Source organism: Podarcis raffonei, chromosome 2 (genome assembly GCF_027172205.1).
Source record: "Podarcis raffonei isolate rPodRaf1 chromosome 2, rPodRaf1.pri, whole genome shotgun sequence".
NCBI classification, from domain to species: Eukaryota; Metazoa; Chordata; class Lepidosauria; order Squamata; family Lacertidae; genus Podarcis; species Podarcis raffonei.
The window spans coordinates 8,702,204-8,725,998 of NC_070603.1; the positions used below are offsets into that span (position 1 = coordinate 8,702,204).

Below are 23,795 nucleotides of genomic sequence, written 5' to 3' on the forward strand. Positions count from 1 at the left end.
TGCTCCAGAGGGTTGAGGACAACCCTAGAGGAGATTTTGGAAGGGTACAGGGTAGGGGGACAGATAGGGAGGAGCAGGAGGGGAAGTCCCATTGTGTAAGTGGAAGTTGTCCCAAGAGTACAACCCACAATCTTCAGATGGAGAAGGGAGAAGAATGTAATGCAACACCATCCTCTGGCTCTGTTCATGGTAGGCGAGTCCACTGACATCCTTCAGGCTGTATTTGGCCCAGGGGAGTCTGTAGAGTGCGATACTCTTAATCTTAGGGTTGTGGGTTTGAGCCCTACATTGGGCAAAAGATTCTTGAATTGTAGGGGGTTGGACTAGATAACCCAGTCCAATTCTATGATGGGCGTTGCTATTCCCTCTTCCACTGCCTGTGGTGGAACTCCTTTTGTACAATCCTTTGCTAGGCCTTAAAGTCAGAGGCACCTGAACCCTGAGCAGGCTGAAAGTTTCCCCCTGTACCTGCAACTTTGTGGAACAGCAAAGAATGTGGTTTCCTTATCAATAACTAACTGTGCCCAATATATACAGTTTCTAGAATTTGTACTGCTCTGCATGGCATGAAAGTCCTCCATGTAGGAAATATGCACAACCCGTGCTGCATACCCTGAAACCAAATATGGACAGAAGGGTTATCAGCATTTACTGGATCTCTGATTTGCTGTAGATTAGCAGAAGTCCTGAATCCTAATTTTTCCCTTCTAAAGTGGACGGGAGATATGAAGGAAGCTTGCAGTGGGCCAACAGGGCAGGGGACCAAGGGTAGGGTTTTGTGTGGCAGGACTGTGAGCTCAGCTCTGATTCTGAAAACAAGTTTCTGCACTGAGCATGTTCTCAGAGGCACTCTTGTTCTGTGAATCTGTTGGCATGCTTCCCCACCCCTGCCACCTCAGTATTTTGCATTTGGTTGTGCTGGGTAGGCCTCAGGGTTCCAGTAAAAACAAAATAGATACTATAAGCCTGAAGTCTCTCCTCAAAAAAAACTTGATACAAAAACAGAAGAATTGTCAGAGTTTGTTCAGTCAGAATAAAAGAGGAAGTGAGAGAATGAGCAGAAGGCTAGTGAAGAACTCTCCCCTTGGCCTTCATTAAATGCTTTTTTGTGTTATTGGTGGTCTGAGGAAAAGGAGAGAGAAATCTGTATGTCTGTAGACACTAGAGTTGTCAGAATTTCTTTTAATGAAAAAAGGAGATATCTTGGAGTTATGGTATCTGCACAAGTGAGTTCTAGAAGCCAGAATGTTCTGAAACAAACGTACGTCCAAATGTTCAGTGGCAATGCCGCTGCGTTCTAGAATAAAGAGCATTTACATAAAATAATGGACATCTGGCAACCCTGACGCAGGGCCAGGCGAATGGAACAGGAAGTGCCCACAAGAAATTACAAAGTCACCATCCCCAACTCATCAAAGCTGTAGCTAATTGGTAGTGCAATGCTGTGCATGGATATGGTCCTCTTAGGCTCAGTCTTTGGCATCGGCTGATGAATGGCTAGGAAAGACCTCTCTGCCTGCAATGTTGGGAAGCCGCTCCCAGCCAGAGTATGTGGATGAAGGGTAGCCAACGTGGTGCCCTGCACATGTTGTGGAATCCCACCTCCCATCATCTTTGACCATTGACCTTGCTGGCTGGGAGTGATGGGAGTCCAACACCTTCTGTAGGGTACCACATTGGCTACCCCTGAGACAGACGATGGTCTGATTCAGTTTAAGCGATCTCCTTTATTCGAAGCTCAGTCCATTTGAACAATGGAGAGCAGAAATTGAAGGGCTAGGCAGAGCAGGACTCTGAGAGGGTCTCTAGGAAGGTTACCATGCCCTTCTTCCTTGGTATGGCATTCTCTTTTGGATGTCACATTGCTTTATTGGCACCATTAGAAACATTGCCGCGTCTCCAACCCCAGCCTGGACACTGAGTTCCACCTCTGAGGACCTTCTGGTGGTTCCCTCACTGCGAGAAGTGAAGCTACAGGGAACCAGGGAGAGGGCTTTCTCGGCAGTGGAACCCTTCCTGTGGAACGCCTTCCCACCAGATGTCAAGGACTTTTAGAAGACATCTGAAGGCAGCCCTGTATCGGGATGTTTTTAATGTTTGATGTTGTATTATAGTTTTTATATGTGATGGAAGCTGCCCAGAGTGGCTGGGGCAACCCAGCCAGATGGGCGGGGTATAAATAATAAAATTATTATAAAGCTGTGAATCAGGATAATTCTGTGTTATATGGGGTGACTGATCCCTGCTGTCTTGAGCATGCTTTACTCTAGACGTGCATTTTTATACCCATTACGTGGCTGGAGAATGGCATTGCAAAATTCGGAGGAGTGTGAATTTAGAAGGGTGGCTGTTTCAGTTCATGTACTGTTTTGGAAAGCATGAATTCGGCAGTTTTGCCTCCAGATGTGAACTGAATTGAATTCTTCCCCTGTCCATACCTGCATTACACTGAACTGGTCACCTGCCATTTCGGACATCGGCACATTTCTTGGAAGAGCCTGTCTGCCACCCTCCTTGGCAAGCATCTCCTGCCACGTCTCTTCCTGCTCCCCTTTCTCAGCCTCATGAATGGTCGTGTGACTCAGGACTCCTGCCTCCCCTTCTCTCTGTAGCTGCCACCTCACTCCACCCCTCTGCCCCCAGCTGTTCTCTAAACTCCAGGCTGACACACATGTAACGCCAGGGTGGTTTTATGCTAGCTCCCTCTCCTCCCCAAGAAGTCTAGGCCACTGCACAAGTAGCGCTTTCGCAGTGCCTGCCACCTTACAGCCAGCAGCATCACCCGTTCAACCCTGTCCTCACTGGAAGGCACACGTGTATCTCTCCCCCCCATCTTTCTCCTTGCCTGCCACCCCAGACCTTGCTGCATCTGCTGCTCTAGACAATTGCTGCCATCTCCCACATAGCAACCCAGCATTCTGCTGCCATGACAACAGGACAGCGTGGGAAGGATGGAGGGTTGCTAGGGATGCAATGTGGCACCTTTCTTGATTATAGCCAAAGCATAGGTGCTATAGTACCTTTAGCCCCATGGTGGTCGGACACTCAGTTAGGACGCCCTTCAGGTGAAGCATGAAATGACTTGCATGTGCTATTTCCAGACCCCAGCAGGCTGGGTTAAGTGGATAAAATTCCAAATGCCTGTACTTTTAAGGCAAGGCAAGATTATGTGTTCTGGTCCTGTCTTCATAAGCAGGGCTGAGGCACTTCTGCCTGAGTGAAGTTAGTAGGCTGTATGTGGTCCCAGCCTGACATTTTGATATTCCAAAACTGTGCAAAACAGCACACATAGCTCAGAAGATGTACACATGCAAACGATCCCAGGTTTGGTTTCTGGCATCTCCAGTGACAAGGGTCAAACTCTGATTGGCCAAAGTCATTTCTTTCCTGGCTCCTCCTCTGGGTGGTGCTTCCTGAATAAAAACCCTTGAACTTCCTAAAATCAATTAGTTTCCTCTCCTTCTGAGTTTGTGAGTGAGTGTTTGAGGATGTGATGGGAATATCCTGTAGACCTCTAGCAAGTCAGAGTACAAAAGTCCTGCTGTAAGGCAGCTTTCTGCATTCTAAAAGGGGGCAACTATTGTCCTTATCATTTGTATGTGAACATCCATAAGGAATATTTGTGTCTTCTGACAGCAGAGGAGAATGATGATCTTGAAGATCAGTAGGTCTGGCCAGGCCAACACCCCTGGCATATCCATTCTGATGTTCTTCCGTCTTCCAGCTATAAGATAATACATCTTCTGCACTTATATCCCTGAAACATCACGCCCTTTAGTTCATATTTCCCTTTGTGAGAATAGTTCCATATTGTCTGAGAACCTGGCTCTTGGAATCACTATATAAAGGACATAAAGTAGGAAAATAAAGGCTGATTGTCTTAATCTGCATAATTTATTCTGAGCACTATTTCCTCTACCTCCCCTTCTAATTTGTGCAGCATGAAGACAGCTCTGGATTCTGGGATTTTTTTTGGGGGGGGGAGAATCCCCTCTTGCCAGCTTAGCTCTGCCCATTAGGATACCAGCCATGAAGCTGCACAAACGCCATACTTTTAAAGCACTCCCCATGAGTTATGGGAATTGTAGTTTACCTAGTGTTGCCATATTTCAAAAAGTGAAAATCTGGACACACAAAAATGACATTTTTGAGGAAATTCAGCAAAATCTAGACTTGTCATGTCCTGATTTTCCTGGACATTTCAGCGATTTCCGCCCAGACACTGCTTCCGACTGCCATATTCCAGGTATGTCCAGGAAATTCCAGACATATGGCAACCCTAAATTTACCCATCACAGAGCCACAATTGCCAACTCCTTTAGCCAACTACAGCTCTCAGGGGAAGTCAATCTGACAAGGCATTGGCTCCCTTAGAGCTGGCTCTCCCTTTTATTTATTTTATTTTTTTGCAGCCATAACCACAGAAACCATGGTTGGTTCACTAGATGGAGCCACAAAATTTGGCTTGCCTGGCTGCGTCCTGTGGCCTGCTGTGTGGACTTCATTCCCTCCTGGTTTCATCGTCTGCTTCCATCAGATGTGCCAATGGGACACGGAAGGGAGCAGGGAGGGGAAAGAGCACGCCAGGCTGCAAAATGAATTAATCCCCCAAACAAAATAGTTCTGCAGCATGAATAGACATGGCTCTAAAAACAAGTTCAGCCAAAGCACAGGGGAAGACAGCAGGGCTTCCAAGGAGCATCTGAAGCCAACTCACTTGACTTGGCTTGTCCCCCACCTCATGGCTGCCTTTTGGTGTGAGGTTCCCTTTGGGCAATCTGCATTATGGGAAGAGGTACGGCTGGCTGAGCTGCACAGCAGAGCAGGCAGCTGGATAGAGAAGGCGAACTGAAGGGGGGGAAGTGGCTTAGAGTGGCATGGCTTGGCTAATAGACGTGAAAATGTGGAATTGCAGGGGAGCCCTATTCTGTCAGGGCTGAGCTGGGGCCATGAGCAACCCCATATAAATCCAGGCCTGAAGACAGACCCTCCAGGTGCCCGTTTTGCAGGAACAGTCCCGGATTAACAGAAGCCGCCCCGGTTTCTGATTTGATCCTGGAATGTCCGCTTCTCCTTAGGACGTCCCTGTTTTCATCAGTGAAATGTTGGAGGTGAAATGTCCCCCCAAGCCAAGGAGATAAGCAACTATACAACCTTTAGAAGACATCTGAAGGCAGCCCTGTAGCAGGCATGTCCAAAGTCCATTTTGGGGGCCTAATTCGGTCCCCGCTGGTTGGTTTAATCTGACCCCTGTGGCAGTTTCTTTCCTGGGGAAAAGTAACAAAAATAGCTCAACAACTTCAATCCTAAAAAAAAAAAGTCAACAACTTTGGTCATGGCCCTTCACTTCATCAAATCTGGCCCACTGTGAGGGAAGGGTTGTTTTTTTTTAAATGTTTAGTGTTTGGGGTTTTTTTTTTTACGTTTTTATATATGTTGGAAGCTGCCCAGAGTGGCTGGGGCAACCGAAGCCCAATAATGAAATTGTTGCTGTTGTTGTGGAATAGGAAGTCACTATGATGGACAAGTCACCATCTTAATTCCCATATACGGATGGGAATAGGAAAGGCTGTTTGTGAGGAAGGCTGAATAAAATACTCCATAGAGGAAGGATTATAAAACACACTGGTGTATAAAAAATGCTGTCTATGCTTCATGAATAATGCTAACCCCTATTGTGACGTCATTGTGGTTGGTGATGTCACAGGCAAGGGGCAGTGACTTCAGGTGTGACTTGATGTCCAAGCCCAGTGGGCCAACACAGATGAGGGAAGTGGAGGTGCGAAGGACTGCTGTGCTGTTTTAAGGACTGCTTCCCAGGATTGCAAGTGAGTCAGACACACAGCCTTTCCCCCATAATGTTCCAGCCCCTTTAAGGACATCCTTGTCTTGTGTGTGTGGGGGCGAGGACTGTACTTTGCCACTGTCCTTCCACATGGCAGGGCGGAGAAAGGGAGGGAGGGAGAAGGAGGGAGGGGAAAGGGACAAGTGCGTTGCAAAGCGTGACTGAGAGAGTTGCATCCCACACAACTCGCTGCTCTGCTTGTCAAAACCTGGCAGGCTGTTGGGGGAATCAGCCCCTTGGAGAAGCTGAAATGGAGGGGGGTTGCGGTGGAGAGAGCAGGGAAGAGAATGAAACCCCTGCGGCTGTTCCTGGGAGAGGATTAATTTGGCAAAAAAGCCAGGTCTTGCCCATGAGGCAGGGTAAGGAGCCTCTTCTTCAGGTGGCAGATTTGGGGGGTGCCATGGAAAAGCGGCAAAATTACAAATTACTGAAATCTATTTTGAGAATTTTTACTATGATGGGGGTGCTGTGTGGATTTTGCACCTCAGGCATCCCAACATCTTGGATCATCACTGGTCTGGGGATATACTGTATTTTTCGCTCTATAAGACGCACCAGACCACAAGACGCACCTAGTTTTTGGAGGAGAAAAACAAGAAAAAAAATATTCTGCATCTCAGAAGCCAGAACATCAAGAGGGATCGCTACGCAGTGAAAGCAGCAATCCCTCTTGCTGTTCTGGCTTCTGGGATAGCTGTGCAGCCTGCATTCGCTCCATAAGACGCACACACATTCCCCCTTACTTTTTAGGAGGGAAAAGTGAGTCTTATAGAGCAAAAAATACGGTATATATACTAGTGCCTGATAGCTGCAACAAACATTATCTCAATAATCCTTGCAACAAGCCTATAAGGTAGGGCAGTATTATCATTTCTGTGTGTAGATGTTGGGATGTAGGAAGGCATCGTTTTCTGTCCTGCCCTGTATCAGATTCATACAGCACTGTTTGCCTTCCACTGCAGTTCATCTTCCACCGAAAACTACGTTGCTCGTCTCTGCCCACAGTGGCGAGATTACATAATTTATGTAATTAGTTATGTAAGTTACATTTTCATTACGCTCTTCTGCCCCACTGATTTCATTGCAAAGGAGGGGAAACATAATCCGTTATGCATTGCTTGCAGGCTGAAAGCAACAGCAATAAATACCAATCGTATTCACTGGACTGATTTACGTTCCAGACATGAGACAAATAAGTGAACCCTGGCAATTTCCACTCCCGTCTATGTTTTAATCAGAATTCTGTAACATCCTTAGCTGAAAGTGATGAGGCAATTCTGGCAGGCCTAAGGCTACCTAGTCAGCTCATGACTGATGTATATTGGAGTCAGGATCCTCCCCAGCCCTTAGCTATTATGCTACACCAGATCTCAGCTGCAAGGCTGTACTATCAAGTTCAAACTTCACCACAGCCAGGAACTCAGTAAGTGACACCAGACAAGCCATTATTCACCCTCAACTCCACCCTCTCCTGTCTGTGGGAATAATCATGACTTTCCTTGTAACAGGAATGGGGAGCCTTTGGTCCTCCAAATTATCTTGGGCTCTCATAAGGCTCAAAAAGCATGGGCCAAGGATGATGGGAGTTGTAGTACAACAAGATTTGGAGAGCCCCAAGTTTCCCATCTCTGCCTTACCATGGTTGCACGAGTTTCTGAAAGGATGTTTGTGAAGCCCTTTGAGTACTTAGGGGGGCTAATTCTAGATTAAGGCAATTAACATGGGTTAATTGTTCTTCATCTACCTGGAATACTCCCATTTATTTCTCCCACTCATCCAGTGTGCATGCGTATTGTGGGAATTCAAATCTTTGTTAATGATTCTGAGGGTGGGGGGAAAACACACACACACACACTGCTTTTCAGTAGGGGCAGTTCACCCATGAAATAGGGAATGGTTGTTATTCTGAATTAATGTGGAGTACACAATACAGGTGTATAGGATGCATGCTCTTCATCCTCATGCTCCCTGCAGCCAGAGCGTGTGCTGCTTCCTGTGTGTGTTATTGACAATAAGTTGGCTGTTCCTTGGCTTGCTGAATGAGTTCAGTTGCCTGCCAAACACATTCACATATATTGCAAATTCACATATATTGCAAATATATTTGCAAAATTTCAAATATACCTGAAAAGTTCTGATTAACGTATTGTTTTTGTGGTTGGTTTTTATTTGGGTTTTAACTATATTATTTGTGCCATTGTAACCCACCCTGTAGTTTTATGGAAAAGGGCAAGGCCGGCCCATCCATGAGGCAGACTGAGGCAGCTGCCTCAGGCAGCAGAATCCATCAGGGTAGTGCTGTTGTGGGTACCCTGCCATCGCCACCACCACTAGAGCAACAAGGAGAAGTGGTGGCAGCACGGAGAATGGGCAAGGGTGGCACCTTCTTGTTTCACCTTAGGTGGTGACATGGGATGGGCTGCCTCTTTTTGAATGGCATCTAATCTAACAGTGTTGTTATTATTCATAGAATCATAGAAATGTAGAGTTGGAAGGGACACCAAGGGTCGTCCAGTCCAAACCCCTGCAATGCAGGAATCTCAGCTAAAGCATCCATGACAGACAATGTCTGGGTGGAAAGTTCCTCTTCAAAAGGGGGCAACCCCAGTCCCAGAGAGTCTGTCTGCTCACATCTGTCTATAAGGTTGCACAGCAAGAATTTACATACCTTTCACCATTCCTAGAGAATCAGCCATACCATGGTGGAATGTGAGTCATGGACAGCTTACACATGGTTTTTCTCTTGAACCTGCAGGCTGTTTGGCAAGGAAAGTAAATCTGTGTGTGTTCAAAGTAACTTCCCTTTCCATGGTTACCACAAATACCAGCCCAAATGCTTCAGAGATGAGGCAAGGCTTCTGGGTGTGTCTTTTAGTCAAACATCAGAATCTGCACTCTCTGTCTCTGCAGCAAATTAAACCCTGCTTCAAAACTCCCTCCCAGTCTCTGTTTGCAAGAACTTGTGACTTTGCAAGGTCTCCTAAAGTGGTGCAAGGCTGGCTCAGGGTGGGCAGCGGGAGCAGCATGCACCCAGAAAAATGCGCCTGGGGTGAAGCCAACCAGTTCTAGCTTTGTCCCCACCCTCCTCTTTGCCGAGTTGTAGAAGTTCAACACTGGGGATGGAGGAAGCTGCCCCGGGCAGTGCCTCCCCCTGGACCGTTTGTATGTAAGGAGGCCCGCAGGTTGGACCTGGCTGAGGGCAAGCAGAGGTTGGTGGGGCAGTGCCCTGTCCACCCTAATGGACCTGCCTCCATGGCTGGAAAGTCTCTCCAGAAGGGTGCAGGGCTGGCCTGCCGAGCAGTGTGGGTTGGGGGAGGCTGGGACTGGCGTGGGAGAGGGAACTCTTCCAGAATCAAGCAAGCAGACCTCTGATGAGAGTTGTAGTCCAAAACAGCTGAAGAGCACCAAGTCGGTGAAGTCTGCTTTGCATTCATGGTGGTTTTCCATTTTGCTTTTGGATAGTTTGGTACTGAGATAGACATGGTTGTATTTTCCGTTTTAATTTACTGTATGTGGCTCTTCTTCCAAGGAGCTGAAGAGCAGTTCACATGTTCTTTGCAAACAGTCTTCTTAATGCAGATCCTTAGCTTCTAATGCGGCTCCTTAACTTCAGCCGTTGAAGCTTATCAGATGCCTTCAGGCCGTCTTCTGGGTTTCAAGCTTCCATAGCTGATGGCTAATTCTATCCTGGGCATTTCTTCACAGGGGGACCCTTTTTCTGGGCTCTAGCGGGGGTTGGGAAAAGATGATGAAGCCAACAGGAAGCTGGGACAATGTGGGTGTGTCGCTATGGAGACGCCAGCAGCACTATCACTGTGATGCAGGGTGCCATTCCTCAACCATCCTCCTAGTATGGCATGTTCCTGCATTGCTGAATATTGCGGGAGATCAGTGTCTAAAGGAGACAAATGGAAGAACTGGGCTATTCCTCTGTGCGTTCCTCTGCCGAAAGAGAGTTGGAAATGGGAGAAAGAACATCGTCTAAGGGTTGATACATGACCAGCTCATGCAATGGCACCCATATAAATGGCAGTATTGGGAGAGGACGTGGCATGTATATCATGACTTGCTATATGTATTCAGAATCCTGATTTTGCAACATGCGGGTGCAAATAATGGTACTGGATGCAGAGTTCAGCATCCCCAATGCTCTAAGTTTTCATAAATTCCCAGTGCTTAAGGGGGTGAGGTTAGTGTGAAAGTTGAATTGTGAGAAACCAGGAAAGGTGAGGGCAGGACAGCCCTCTGTTATTGCCCTGTGGATATCTCTGCCCTTCACTATGGTTAAATAAGCCGAACAAGTTGTGCCAAATAAGTGTGTTAATTTTGTGTGCTTTATACTGGTTGCACAATTCAGCTTTTCTTGATGCAGGCTGTTTAAACACCAGAGCAGGTTGCACAGGTCCATTTTATTCAGGTGCACTTTTGTGCATGCTCATCCGCACACAAGCACTTTCATTCAACTCTTTGCATTTCCCTTCCAGACTTTAATGGGTGGTGCTTGATTTTCACTTTGTCTTGGTGTCCACTCCCCTTAACTAATACTTCCTCAGCCTCCATGAGTTTCTGGAAACCTGAGGTCCATTGTGAGCATGCGCCCAGGTATTTATCTACATGTCTGCAAGGTCAAATTTTTAAAAATTATTTTTGAGAAACACGTTTTTTGATATATCAGACTTGCAAAAAGCAGCAGAACGTAAGTCAACAATGTGGCCCCCACAGACACACATGAGCCCTCAGAGTAAGTAAGTAATTTTTTATTTATACCCCGCTCTCCCCAGCCAAGACTGGGCTCAGGGCGGCTAACATCAAATATCAAATACATTAAAACACAAACAATTGATTAAAATACAGCTTAAAAATTAGAATCAGGATAAAATCAAATGATTGCCCACGAATTACAACCATAGGGGTTGGTCCCACATGAGCCGATAAAAAGGCCAAAGAGGTAACTTACAGGGTCCCATAGAGGGGTGGGGGTCAAACTGGGCCCGGACCGAAGGCCAGGTGGAACAACTCTGTCTTGCAGGCCCCGCGGAAAGATGTCAAGTCCCGCAGGGCCCTGGTCTCCTGCAATAGAGTGTTCCACCAGGCTGGGGCCAGAGCCGAAAAGGCCTTGGCCCTGGTTGAGGCCAGTTTAACCTTGCGGCCTGGGACCTCCAAGATATTATTATTTGCGGACTGTAAGGTCCTCCGCGGGGCATACCAGGAGGGGTGGTCCCGTGGCTACGAGGGTCCTAGGCTGTATAGGGCTTTAAAGGTTAAAACAAGCATCTTAAACCTGACCCTGTACTCCACCGGGAGCAAGTGCAGCTGGTATAGCACTGGATGAATGTGGTCCCGCAGCAAGGACCCCGTGAGGAGCCTCGCAGCGGCATTCTGCACCCGCTGGAGTTTCTGGGTCAGCTTCAAGGGCAGCCCCGCCTTTCCTGACACCTGCAGGGACCTGTCCCCTTGCCTTTCCCTCTGCTGAACGGAACCTCTTTTGGCCAACATAAGACTTTTTCTCTCCAGTATAACAAAATAGTTTCAAGCCTAATTGCAGCCTGGGGTGATATGAGGTTGGGGGTTGCAGCTCAGGTGGGGAGTGTTGGGTGCACATGTGGTGTCCACATCAGTATCTCCGGCTTGCAGATATCTTCACGGGCCCACAAAGGTTGTATGTGGAAAGATCTTGGCCACTTGGGTGAGCAACGCTAGATAATACGGTGCTGTGTTAAGTGCTGTGTGGATCTTCCATTTTAAATCCAGATGGTTGCAGAAAAGCAACGCCTCCTCAGTGCTAAAGGGCTCTGAGCATTGAAGCAACGTATGCTTTGCAGTCAAGCATGTTGAAGATATAAGCGTGCGAGGGGATTTAAGAGCAGTTCCTCCCTACAAAGAGAGGTTGCCGCTGCTGCTCTCATCATACCCAGCCCCCTGTTTTGCAGGTTTCTGATCAGCTTGTGCATGGCAACAGTTTTTTAAGGGGAGCTGGCAACACCAAAGGATTAAGACTGTCCTTATAGGCAGATTACTCTTGGCACCGTCTATTGTGTGTACACATGAAACACAACGGTGGATCTGGGTGTTAGGAGTATAGGCCAAGAAGTAACATGTCTTTGCTCTGCACATTTCCCTAGCCACTGCAATGCACCTTCAGTCCTTTCCCTTCAACTCTAAACATTCCTAAATAGCCGCCCCAGCGTGCCATTTAGCTCCCCTCTCTGCCACAGTCCTTGTCAAATAATTCCCAATTCTGCAAAACATGACTATTTGAAACAAACAAACCGCAATGTTTGGTATGAATGTAACGCAGAATGCAGATTTTTCTCATTTGCAAAATGTCCAATGTTAGGGTCAGAAATCCGGTCCTGCAACTGCAAGATGGGCTTGCAGAGCAAGCAGAATGATTGGCGTGTAGCCTAGCCTGGGGAGAGGGGAGCAGAAGGAATGTTTCTATTTTATACACAGTTGCACTGCCTCCTAATTCCATTGTGCTGGCTGTATTTGTGTGTGTGTGAATGTTCAGAAGATGAGTGAGGGAGGCATGGAGCTATAAATAGTATATTCAAAGAGGAGTTTCTTTTTTTAAAAAAGCTGCTTGGTTTGTTGGAAAAGGGGGAGGTGAAGGGTTAAAGGGATAATTTGCACCTATATCTCCCAGTAGGATTAGAGATCAGTCATGTTAAAGAGAAAAGAACCTTCCGTTCCATCAGAAAGAAAATGGAGAGTACAAGTTGGAACACCTACAAAAACGATAAGAAAGCTCACTAGCTGGCTTCCATTTTGACTAGTGGCCGCCTGAGAGCCCATTTCATTCTTCCTGGGTGCCCTGTTCCTGCTGTCTTGCTTTCACCCTTTGGGGAAGAAAATGTTAACCTTTCCAAGGTGCCTGAGTGACAAGGAGGTGATGCTGGTCATTACATCCCAAAACAAGTTGCTCTGCAATGCTTTTCTGTGGCTACAGCAGGCATGTTCTGTTCCACGACGAAGTCAGCAGCTTGCCAGCGCCAGCATTTTCCCTCTGGCTTTTGGCAAACATTCGCATTCCCTGCTTTAATTTGAGCCCTGAATCATTCATATCTCCATGACGCTGGTAAGTGTCTCGATAGCGCATCTGCGCACCCGTCCTTGTTGGTATATAGATATGTGGCTTGAGAGGCAGCGACAGGATGGAGGAAAGTCAACTCATAGTCAGGAGTTGCATTGCAGCGGCATCGTGAGTCAGGGGCTGAGGGAAATTAGCAGATGTAGCGACAAGAACCCACCTCTAGAATGACATGCCGATCGGCACTTGAGAAATGAAGTGAACCAGCTGTGCCTGTGCTTTATATAAAGGCTGATTCACGCAACTTGAGGGGAAGGGGCACTGGTTCAGTCCCTGATAGCAGCTCTCCGGGGCTGGCTGGGAAAATTCTCTGCCTGACAACACGGCTGCCAGTGCTGACAATACTGAGCAAGATGACCAATGGTCAGATGTGGAATAAGGCAGTTTCCTACTGGGGAGCATCTGTGTGACTGGCCCTGCAAGTGCTTGGAAGGAGACAGCCAGGGCCAGCCCGAGACATTTTGTTGCCTGAGGCATTGTGCCCAAGGCCAACCAAGTGATTTCGGCACCTGGGGTGGGAAACCCCGTGAGTCCCTCTCCCTGAGAGTGAAAACACAATCGTAATTTGTTAAATACCATATTTTTTGCTCTATAAGACTCACTTTTCCCCTCCTAAAAAGTAAGGGGAAATGTGTGTGCGTCTTATGGAGCGAATGCAGGCTGTGCAGCTATCCCAGAAGCCAGAACAGCAAGAGGGATTGCTGCTTTCACTGCGCAGCGATCCCTCTTGCTGTTCTGGCTTCTGAGATTCAGAATATTTTTTTTCTTGTTTTCCTCCTCCAAAAACTAGGTGCGTCTTGTGGTCTGGTGCATCTTATAGAGCGAAAAATATGGTAATTAAGAGTTTGCTTTGTTTTCATAAAACCCCAAACCAATAGCTTGAAGCAACCACCTTATGCTGTCTGGCGATAGGGCCAACCCTGGAGACAGCTCAAAATCATGGTGCCACTTCCAGGTTCAACCCAACGTGCCAACGTTTTTCCAGAACATGGTGTAATGTGTTATATTACTATTTGGGTTTCCTGTAGCACTTACTAAATGTGGATTATTATCCCCAAAGCGGCAGTGAGCAAGCCAAGCAAGCTATGCTTATGAAGCCTATGGGCTGCTTCATACATCATGTTCTCCAGGACTGAACAAAACATTCTGTGGCAGATCCTAGTCTAGGAACCTGGGTTGATGCAGAGCAGAAGGAGAACTTTTTTTGGGGGGGGAGTGGGGACTCCCTCAATTTGGAATGGAGAAGCAGCAGCGGGAGAGGATGATTAACCCTTTCCTACCTGCCATTTCTCTCCTGCTCTCCCTCAGCTGTATTTCTGCCAGTTGTAGCTAACATAGATCTGGGAACTCTAGTTGGGGGAAACAGTGTGGAGGAAAAGAGCAGGCCTAGGGTGGGTTCTCCTTTCTAAACTGCCATCTCTGGCACTTTACAGGTGATCAGCAGTAACCCTGGTCGGCCACCAAATTTCTAGTTCACCCAAAACACAAAGGAATGAGGCAAGCACATTTTGCCAACATGTATGTGTATTATATATGGACCCTCACGAGTGAACCAGGATTAGCTTCAGCTCCCTGTTGTGTACACTCAATTGCAAATCCTAAGTGGGACGCGGGTGGCGCTGTGGGTAAAACCTCAGCTCCTAGGACTTGCCGATCGAAAGGTCGGCGGTTCGAATCCCCGCGGTGGGGTGCGCTCCCGTTGCTCGGTCCCAGCGCCTGCCAACCTAGCAGTTCGAAAGCACCCCTGGGTGCAAGTGGATAAATAGGGACCGCTTACTAGCGGGAAGGTAAACGGCGTTTCCGTGTGCGGCTCTGCCTCGCCAGGGTAGCTTCGTCACGCTGGCCACGTGACCCGGAAGTGTCTGCGGACAGCGCTGGCTCCCGGCCTATAGAGTGAGATGAGCGCACAACCCTAGAGTCTGTCAAGACTGGCCCGTACGGGCAGGGGTACCTTTACCTTTTTAAGTAACCAGTACCTGTGGAAAGCATTTCAAGTACTGAGTCTTCTTTTTGTAGGGTGTGTGTGTGTGTGTGTGTGTGTAGAATAATGCCTTACTTTTGTACAGTACAAAGATCCCCATCATTCTGAATGTTAAAACTGTGCCTTTAGGGTTATAGGGAAAGAAATTAGTTCACAACCACACTGTGCATTTAAAACATTCTTATACAACTTTAACAATCATGGCTCCCACCACCAGCAAGAATACTGGGAAATGCAGTTTGTTAAGGGTGCTGGGAACTGCAGCCCTGTAAGGGGTCTCCTGGCAACTCTCAAGCAGTCTTAACAAACAACACTTCCCAAGATTCTTTGGCAGGAGCCATGACTGTTTAAAGTGGTTTAAGAGTATTTTCAATGTATGGTGTGGATGTGATTTAGCTCTTTTCAGCAGGGCTGAAAATGGTCAGACCCACTAACCTTCTCCCCAGTAAAAAGAGCCAGGGTACCCATTCAAGATTACAATACAGATTATGCTTAATCTCTAATCCTCTGTTGTAATCACAAGCGGTGGTGCGGTGTGTACTTATGGTATGAAGTGGGAATTGGTGATTGGGTAAGCATGAAATTAATGGGGAGTAGCCATCAGTGGTTAAATATTATTTTTGAAAAGGCTCCCTGAAAACCACACCCATTGACCTAGAATCCCTGCCCACTGATTCCAGATCTGGGTGGGTGGACACTTACTAGTGAGAGAACTGCACTCTGTGCAGGTTTTTTTTTTTTTAAAGATATTTATTGAGATTTTCAGTTTTTTATACAAACAAAAAGCAAACAAAAAAGATTAAAAAAGACATATAGTTCATAATACAATCTTTTCAGTAACATATTTCTCTGACCTCCTCATACCTCCCCTTCTTGTATTCCCTTTCAAATTATTTGTTCAGCAAATCCTTCACTTAAAGCATTACAGCTTATAATATCACCTTATTTTCTATCCAAACCCTTTTTTTCATCCATGTTCCTTTATATCATTACAGCTAGAAACCACTCAATTTCAATCCAACATCATTCAACATTCCTTAATTTTACAATATTTCTGTAAATAGCCCTTAAATTTTTTCCAGTCTTCTTCTGCCGACTCTTCTCCCTGGTCACAGATTCTGCTCGTCATTTCTGCCAATCCCATACAGTCAATCAGTTTCATCTGCCATTCTTCCAAAGTGGGTAGATCTTGCGTCTTCCAATACTTTGCGATGAGTATTCTTGCTGCTGTTGTAGCATACATAAAAAAAGTTCTGTCCTTCTTTGGCACCACTTGGCCGGCCATGCCCAAGAGAAAGGCCTCTGGTTTCTTCAAGAAGGTATATTTAAATACCTTTTTCAATTCATTATATATCATTTCCCAGAAAGCCTTAATCCTGGGGCACGTCCACCAAAGGTGAAAGAATGTACCTTCATTTTCCTTACATTTCCAACATTTGTTATCGGGCAAATGATAGATTTTTGCAAGCTTGACTGGGGTCATGTACCACCTATATATCATTTTCATAATATTCTCTCTTAAGGCATTGCATGCCGTAAATTTAATCCCGGTGGTCCACAACTGTTCCCAGTCAGCAAACATAATATTGTGTCCAACGTCTTGTGCCCACTTAATCATTACAGATTTAACCGTCTCATCCTGGGTATTCCATTTCAGCAGCAAGTTATACATTTTTGACAAAGTCTTAGTTTTGGATTCTAACAATTCTGTTTCCAATTTAGATTTTTCCACCTGGAAACCAACTTTCTTGTCCGAATTGTAAACCTCCATTATCTGGTAATAATGAAGCCAATCTCGCACTTTATCTTTCAATTTCTCAAAACTCTGCAATTTCAGTCTGTCCCACTCTGTGCAGGTTTGAAGGTGCTCTTCCCATTACAGTTTTGGCAGTACATAAATTAGCAAATAAGTACAACTGTACTCTTGGTTCCAGATCCTGGCATTGAAAAACAGGTTGCTAGGCTGAATCTTGCCTCATGTTAAGGCCTGATATCCATTAATTTGGGCTACAAGGGTATGTGATTCCATTGAATCAAATGAGCCTCAACTGGCTTAAAATCACATCCTTTGATTTCGTTGGGATGCGGAATGGGCAGTAAGCTGTCACATCCCTGACGCTGCCTGCTGAAACTAATGGTTCCCTTGGAACAAAGAGCTACTTTGAAAAGGGCCAAGAGTCCCCAGGTTCAGCTGTGGATTTTTAGTGCTGGTGCCAATGCAGCCCACAGGATTCGGAGGATGCCTCTTTCAGGCAGCCCCTCCCAGCTAGCACTGGCATTAAAGAAAGAGATGGGAGCAGCTGGATCTGTGAGAGCTGCTGGGATTTTGTTTGCAAGGCTTTGTGGGCCCGCCTGAGCCGCTTGGATGCCTGGGCTTGTAAGCTTGCAAAGCACACCTGCTGACCAGCAAAAGGTATTCCCTAACAAGGGCTTGCGACGGGAAACCCTACAGTTACCCTTTTGAGCTTTCAGCCAGGGCTGCTGGATTTCCATTTCAAATTAGCACTATACAAAGCGCTTGCTCTGGAAAACCTTCCTGTGAAGTGATGAGGTTCAAAAATATAGGATGCCCATTATGACATTGTGATGATTATATGTCACATTTACAGTAGACCAAGAGCTTTACAGCGCTTTTTATGCCCTCCAAAACATCGTGGGGAGGCAGGGATGTAAGGGGGCAGCGGTTTCTGTCCTGTCCTGCGTCCGTTTGTCGCAATCAGCAGTTTCCAGTCTGCTACAGTTTGACGGCGGCTGAAACCTACATTATTTGTTTTGCTATTCCCTGCGGCCAAAACTAAAGTAATTAATGGCGTAATTAATTTCAATGCATTTCAGCTGTAGCTTTCCCCTCCCAAAGCTGCCATTTCCAGCACCCTTAAGAAATTACAGTTTCCAGGATTCTTTGGGGGACGTCATGGACATCTCCTCCCTCTGTGGGCCCCCTGCACCCCCTGAAATTGGCTCTGGGGTGGCCCTAGAACAGAGTGTGGGGGGATCATTCTGACTGGCAAGCATCAATGCTTATGCCAATGGAACATTCATCATAGCATGACATTGAATTCCACCCGTCTCTAGAGGAAGTTCAGTATTGCACTAATGGCAGCCATGGCCCAAGTAACATCCCTAATTTTTTGGAGTATCCTATATAGGAACTCAAAGCTTCCTCCCCATACCATTATTCCCCCACCTGCTAGGACTTGTGCTTGCACTGTATCAGCCTGCCTCCTGTCCAACTCTCAGCAACTTGTGTTTTTTGCATATGCCCAATATAGAGGACATGGGAACCACTGGCAATATAGGTTGCTTGATGTTCCTCTACACCCAAGTAAGCAGAATAAATGCCCTCCTTTTTTGTATTATTTATTATATGTATATCATATACTGCCTTCATCATAAGATCTCAGGGTGGATCACAAGATAAAACTACATTGTATGTCTCCGAAAAGAGCTAGAAGATCCAAGAAAGTGTAAATTGGCCACTAGGACAGGTCCTCAGTGGAAACGAATACATCAGATTTCGCTTATTACAGTCAGTGGAATAAAATTGCCACCTGCTATAATCTGGCTCCCACCTTCCCCTCCTAGAATGAAGTGAAGCCAAAACTACATCTGTTAAAAGCCACCCACCCAATCTCCAGCCAGTGAAACTGATATAGCTTCATTGTGGTCAGGTTAGGGAGGTCACTTGTGCATCAGCACAAAAGAGGACATGGGTCTGAATATGCTAATTTAGTTGCACAGATATATATTTAGAAGCAATCACTTTAACTGAGATCAAAATAGAATAGAATAGAATAGAATGTATCTCACCATAGTGGGGAAGGCTGTGATCGAGTTATTTGTATGGCTGCTCAGTCAGTTTCTCCGGGTGCTGCCAATTGACGGATGATGGGCAATTCTGAAAGCCCTTGCTCAGGCATAGGCACTCGGCCCTCCATAAGTTTTGCGACTACAACTCCCATCATCCCTAGCTAACAGGACCAGTGGTCAGGGATGATGGGAATTGTAGTCCCAAAACATCTGGAGGGCTGAGTTTGCCTATGCCTGCCCTTGCTGGTCTCCTTTCCTCATGTTCTTTATCTTCAAAGCGGACTTGGACCAGAAGGCCCTCCTCTGACAGCCCTTCAAACAGAGAATGGTCCTCTGTAAAGAAGGACGCATGGGTTTGCTAAATTATTCATTTATGTAATTGTTTTAGAGGAATCTCTGGTGTAATCTCAGGTGTAATCTCAGTTACTCTACTGGTACAGCTCTCTCTCCTTTTTGCAGTTTAAAGGAAGGAGATTCCCTGCAATTGTAGCTGCCTCTTATCCTTTTCATCAACCTATCTCAGCCTTTCTTTTGGGGTATTCATAATCTTTCCAGCCATAGGAGCCAACTCCTAGGGACCAAGACCCCTTCACCCCCCCCTTAAAATATTTGAGCCCAAGTCGATGGGCATTGTCATTCAAATGGTATGCATGAGCTATGTCTTGTGATTGATTATGTGGGGTGGGGTTTACCTGCCCCCCCAATATTTTATTCAAGTTGGTACTCTCGTTTCCAGCCCCTTCCCCACCACCACTCTTGCACATCCTTCCTCCTTTGATGAACTTGGAATTGAGGTACATTTGACTGTTCCCATTAATGCTGATTTCACTGCTTAGTTTAATTATTCCTGCTGTTTTCCTACATTTTCAGAGCTTTGGTTGCTATAACAACAAAATGTAGGGATTTTAAAAAAAAATCAAAGACATATTTTTGTTAGCTTCTCTGACTCAGAAAGAAGCAGTCGGATTTGACAAGGATAGGAGTGATGGAAATAACCAAGATAAAGCATGACTGGCAGGGAGCTCTTTGCAGAGTGGCTATTTGTTTGCTTGCTATTTATTTATTTCCTTGCTTATTTATTTATTCATTTACTAACTCCCAGTTAAGATTTAAAAAGGGTTTCTCATCTTGCGTTTCATAGTTCCATCTGCAATCTACAGACTGGGATTTCAAAAGGTTCCAGTTAGCAGCACACAAAGTGCTTGTGAAAAATCTGGCCTGTCGTGAAACAAAAAGAGCCGCTGAATGCTAGTCACAGTCTGGTTCATATGGAGCAATCTGTTGCTTCCCAGTAAATGTGGTTCAGTGTATTGGCTTGTTTGTCTCAGTTAGCTGAGGACTAAGCACAGGGTGGGTGCTCTCAAATCAGGATCTGGAGGCTCTGAAGAAGGCCCAAGATTAGGGCTGACAATTTCTGTGTCGCCAAAGCAGAGGAAATGCATTGTTTAAAAAAGGACGCAGATTTGCATAAGATGTGTATACAGTATATTAATTTATATGCATAGACATCCATTTAGAAATACTGTAACTTAAACAGAAGTACAATACATCTCATTATAGTGGGAAAGACTTTGACCAAGTGACCACTGGACCTGTTTGGTCTGCTACCCAGGTGCTAAACTGTTGACAGGCAACTTCAAGCCACCTTCCTTGGAATCCTTATCTTTGAATTAGACTCAGACTGGGACGGCTTTTCAAAGAGAGGGCACCTTCAAACGTAACGCTGTCCACTGTAAAGCGGGACACATAGCCACGCACCTTATGAGGCAATGACCAGGAGGCTGACATGCACAAATTGGCTTGAAGTAGCCAGCCATTGTGAAGAAAGGAGTGGGTTGCTCTGAGCAGGCTCCTTCAGTTGTCGCTCATGAGAGACTGTCAACAATGTCTAGGCAACACGATGACCATATACATACGTAATAGACAATCTTTATAGAATTCCTTCAAATCATAAAAAGTACAAAATGAAATCTTTAGTCTCAAAGTCTCTGAAAATCTTTAAAGGAATCGAGGTACCAAACTTTGTACAGTGGAAGACAAGCTGTGAAGCTTTGTGTATTCAACGATGATGTCCAACACTGTACAGTAATTCCGGATATTGACTACTGTTTCGTAGAATTCTTCATCAACGTGGTGGGTGGATATAGAATGCTTCATAAACCCATCTTATTTCGAATGAATATATATAAATGAAAATATCAAATGCTGTGGAACAGTGCTCATGTAATAATGTAGTCACTGCTCATGAGAGACTGGCATGGTTTGAAAACTACAGTGGTACCTCGGTTTTCGAACATAATCCGTTCTGGAAGACCATTCGAGTTCTGAAACGTTTGAAAACTGAGGCGCAGTTTCCCAGCCGACAGGACTCAACCGCCGACAGGATCTTGCCCTCAGCCAAAGCCGCCTCAGAAGTTCGACTTCTGAGGCGTGTTTGAAAACGGAAGCATTTACTTCCAGGTTTATGGTGTTCGAAAACTGAAATGTTTGTCAACAGAGATGTTCAAAAACCGAGGTACCACTGTATTTTAAATTGTTATAACCCACTGTAAAGGGAATTGGGGGTTGCTCGTGCGTAAGGGGGCTGCAGCTCTAGGCAACGTTGTCTGGCTAAACCTTTCCCTGGCTGGACAGCCCTTTCTCCGTGGCTGTGTCAGTCACTGGCAGAATCCGTCAGCGGGCGTTTCCTGAACTTCTTCCAACATAAAAGCTCTTTGACGCCAAGTCTCCGCCTAGCCTCCCTGCGTGGAAGTCTTCTGCGCAGAGTGGGCGTGGCCAGCGGAGGTCCTGGGCTCTCCCCGCTGGTCTCTGTGGAAGAGTCTTGGAGCCATCTCTCCGAAGTCCTTCCCTGCTCCCCTTTCTTCCTGGTGTCACGCTGATTTCCTTCCCCAAAGGAAGTGTTCTCTCTCTCCCTGCTGGTCCCTTCTCCTGCATCGTTGGGGAGCCTTACCTCCACTCTTGGCTCCGATGGCAGTTCCCTGACACCCACCCTGGGACCTTAAGGTGAAGCGTGTGTAATAAATTAAAATAAGAAAAGAAGGGATGGTAGTTTGGTTGGTTGGTTGGTTGGTGGGTAAGATTGTACTAGGCCTTGGTCCTGGCTTCGGTGTTATATTCCACAGACAGGCCTCAATGGTTGCACTACACTTGTGGCGATAAGAGTAATGACATGTATCCCAGGCCTGTTATGAGCATGTAGAGTTTTTAAGAAGAAGTATTGATGATGACAATGACATGATAAACACATCACACTGACTTGTACCCTGTTAAAGTTTCAATGATGGTTAGTCACTGGAGACTTACAGCTATGGCAGGAAGACAGCAACACTCCCCCCTTGTTTACCTCTCAGCAATTAGTACTCTGGGGGACCCAGCTTCTGTACATTAAAAAAAGGAATTGATTATTTAAGGTTAAAAACTGAGTCTTCTTAGTTTGCACTGTACAGTGCAAAAACAGACCTGTACAGCCACCTAGCAGGAGGAAGCTGGGTGCATCCAGTAATAGTGGTCAGCCAAGACAATGACCCTGCAGGTGTCTGTAAGGACTCTTTCCTTATCATAGGAAGAATCCCCATAATGGTGAAGTGAAACCATCTCCAAAACTCTTCCGAGAGTCTCAATAACAATGGGCATTATATAAGGGTTGGATCCTGAGCTTGTCCCAGAAAAGGGAAATTACATTTAGGAATCTTGATTACATCATTAGTGTCACCATGATCACTAAGACTGCAATTTGTTTTAAACAATTTTTAATATTGTGGGGTTTTTTGTTGCTGTAAACTTCCATGCAACCTTACAGTAAAAGGTGGCTAAGAAACTGAAATTATTGTGATTATTATGATTATGATTATCCTTTTATGCCCTAGTGGATTCAGTAGGACATTTCAACAAGCGTTTCAATATCTTTATCCCAGCCTGCATTTAAATGGGAATGGTTTTTAATGGTTTCAATGGTGGATTTTTAAAGATGTTTTTAATTGTATTGTTTTATTGCTGATGTGTTTCCTGCCCTGAGTTCCTTTGGGAGGGCTGGTGGGATATACATTTCATAAATAATGGTTAGGATTGTGCTGTAAATCAGATGCTTTTGAGAGGAAAGCTCAGACTGAGTTCTTTTTTTTAATAAATATTTATTAATTTTTCACAGATTATAAAGACACAAATCACAACAAAACAAAAACATAAACACACACAAAACACAAAAAACACCACATGTATAATTTCAAACCCTTTTTTCATAAAAGATTTTCCCGACCTCCTCATACCTCCCCTTACTGCATTCCAATCCCTAATTAATTATGATCAACAAATCCTTCCCTATTTTCTAATAAATAAATTTTAACCTTTCTTTTCATATAACATAATGGTTACAGCATTCAACCTCATATTTTCCAAATCCACAACGTCTCAGCATTCCACAATTTTACAGTGTTTCTTAAGATAGTCTTTAAATTTCTTCCATTCTTCTTCCGATGTCTCTTTTCCCTGGTCTCGGATTCTGCCGGTCATCTCTGCCAGTCTCATATAGTCTATAACTTTCATCTGCCATTCTTCCACGGTGGGTAGTTCTTCTGTCTTCCAATACTTCGCGATCAGTATTCTTGCTGCTGTTGTAGCATACATTAAGAATGTCCTGTCCTTCTTTAACACCAACTGGCCAACCATCCCCAAGAGAAAGGCCTCTGGTTTCTTCGGAAAGGTATATTTAAATACCTTTTTTATTTCATTATAAATCTTCTCCCAGAAAGCCTTAATCTTTGGGCACGTCCACCAGAGGTGAAAGAATGTACCTTCATTCTCTTTACATTTCCAACACTTATTGTCAGACAAGTGGTAAATCTTAGCAAGTTTGACTGGGGTCATGTACCACCTGTAAATCATTTTCATAATATTTTCTTTTAAGGCGTTACACGCCGTGAACTTTATACCGGTGGTCCACAACCGTTCCCAGTCTTCAAACATAATGTTATGACCAATATCTTGTGCCCACTTAATCATAGCTGATTTAACTGTTTCATCCTGTGTATTCCATTTCAGCAGCAAGTTATACATTTTTGACAAATTCTTTG

The 23,795-nt window shown here is 45.4% G+C and overlaps 1 protein-coding gene and 1 long non-coding RNA gene across 3 annotated transcripts in view; one reads left to right on the forward strand and one right to left on the reverse strand.

Moving 5' to 3' along the window:
• Positions 1-23,795, forward strand: part of AGAP2 (ArfGAP with GTPase domain, ankyrin repeat and PH domain 2) — a 118,472-nt gene that overhangs the window by 16,346 nt on the left and 78,331 nt on the right. The gene's annotated exons all lie outside the window — the stretch shown is intronic.
• LOC128405876 (uncharacterized) lies at positions 1,009-2,734 on the reverse strand. The gene is made up of 2 exons (XR_008328363.1): positions 2,439-2,734; positions 1,009-1,250 (listed from the first exon to the last, which is right to left on the reverse strand). It is a non-coding gene; the product is annotated as an uncharacterized LOC128405876 (long non-coding RNA).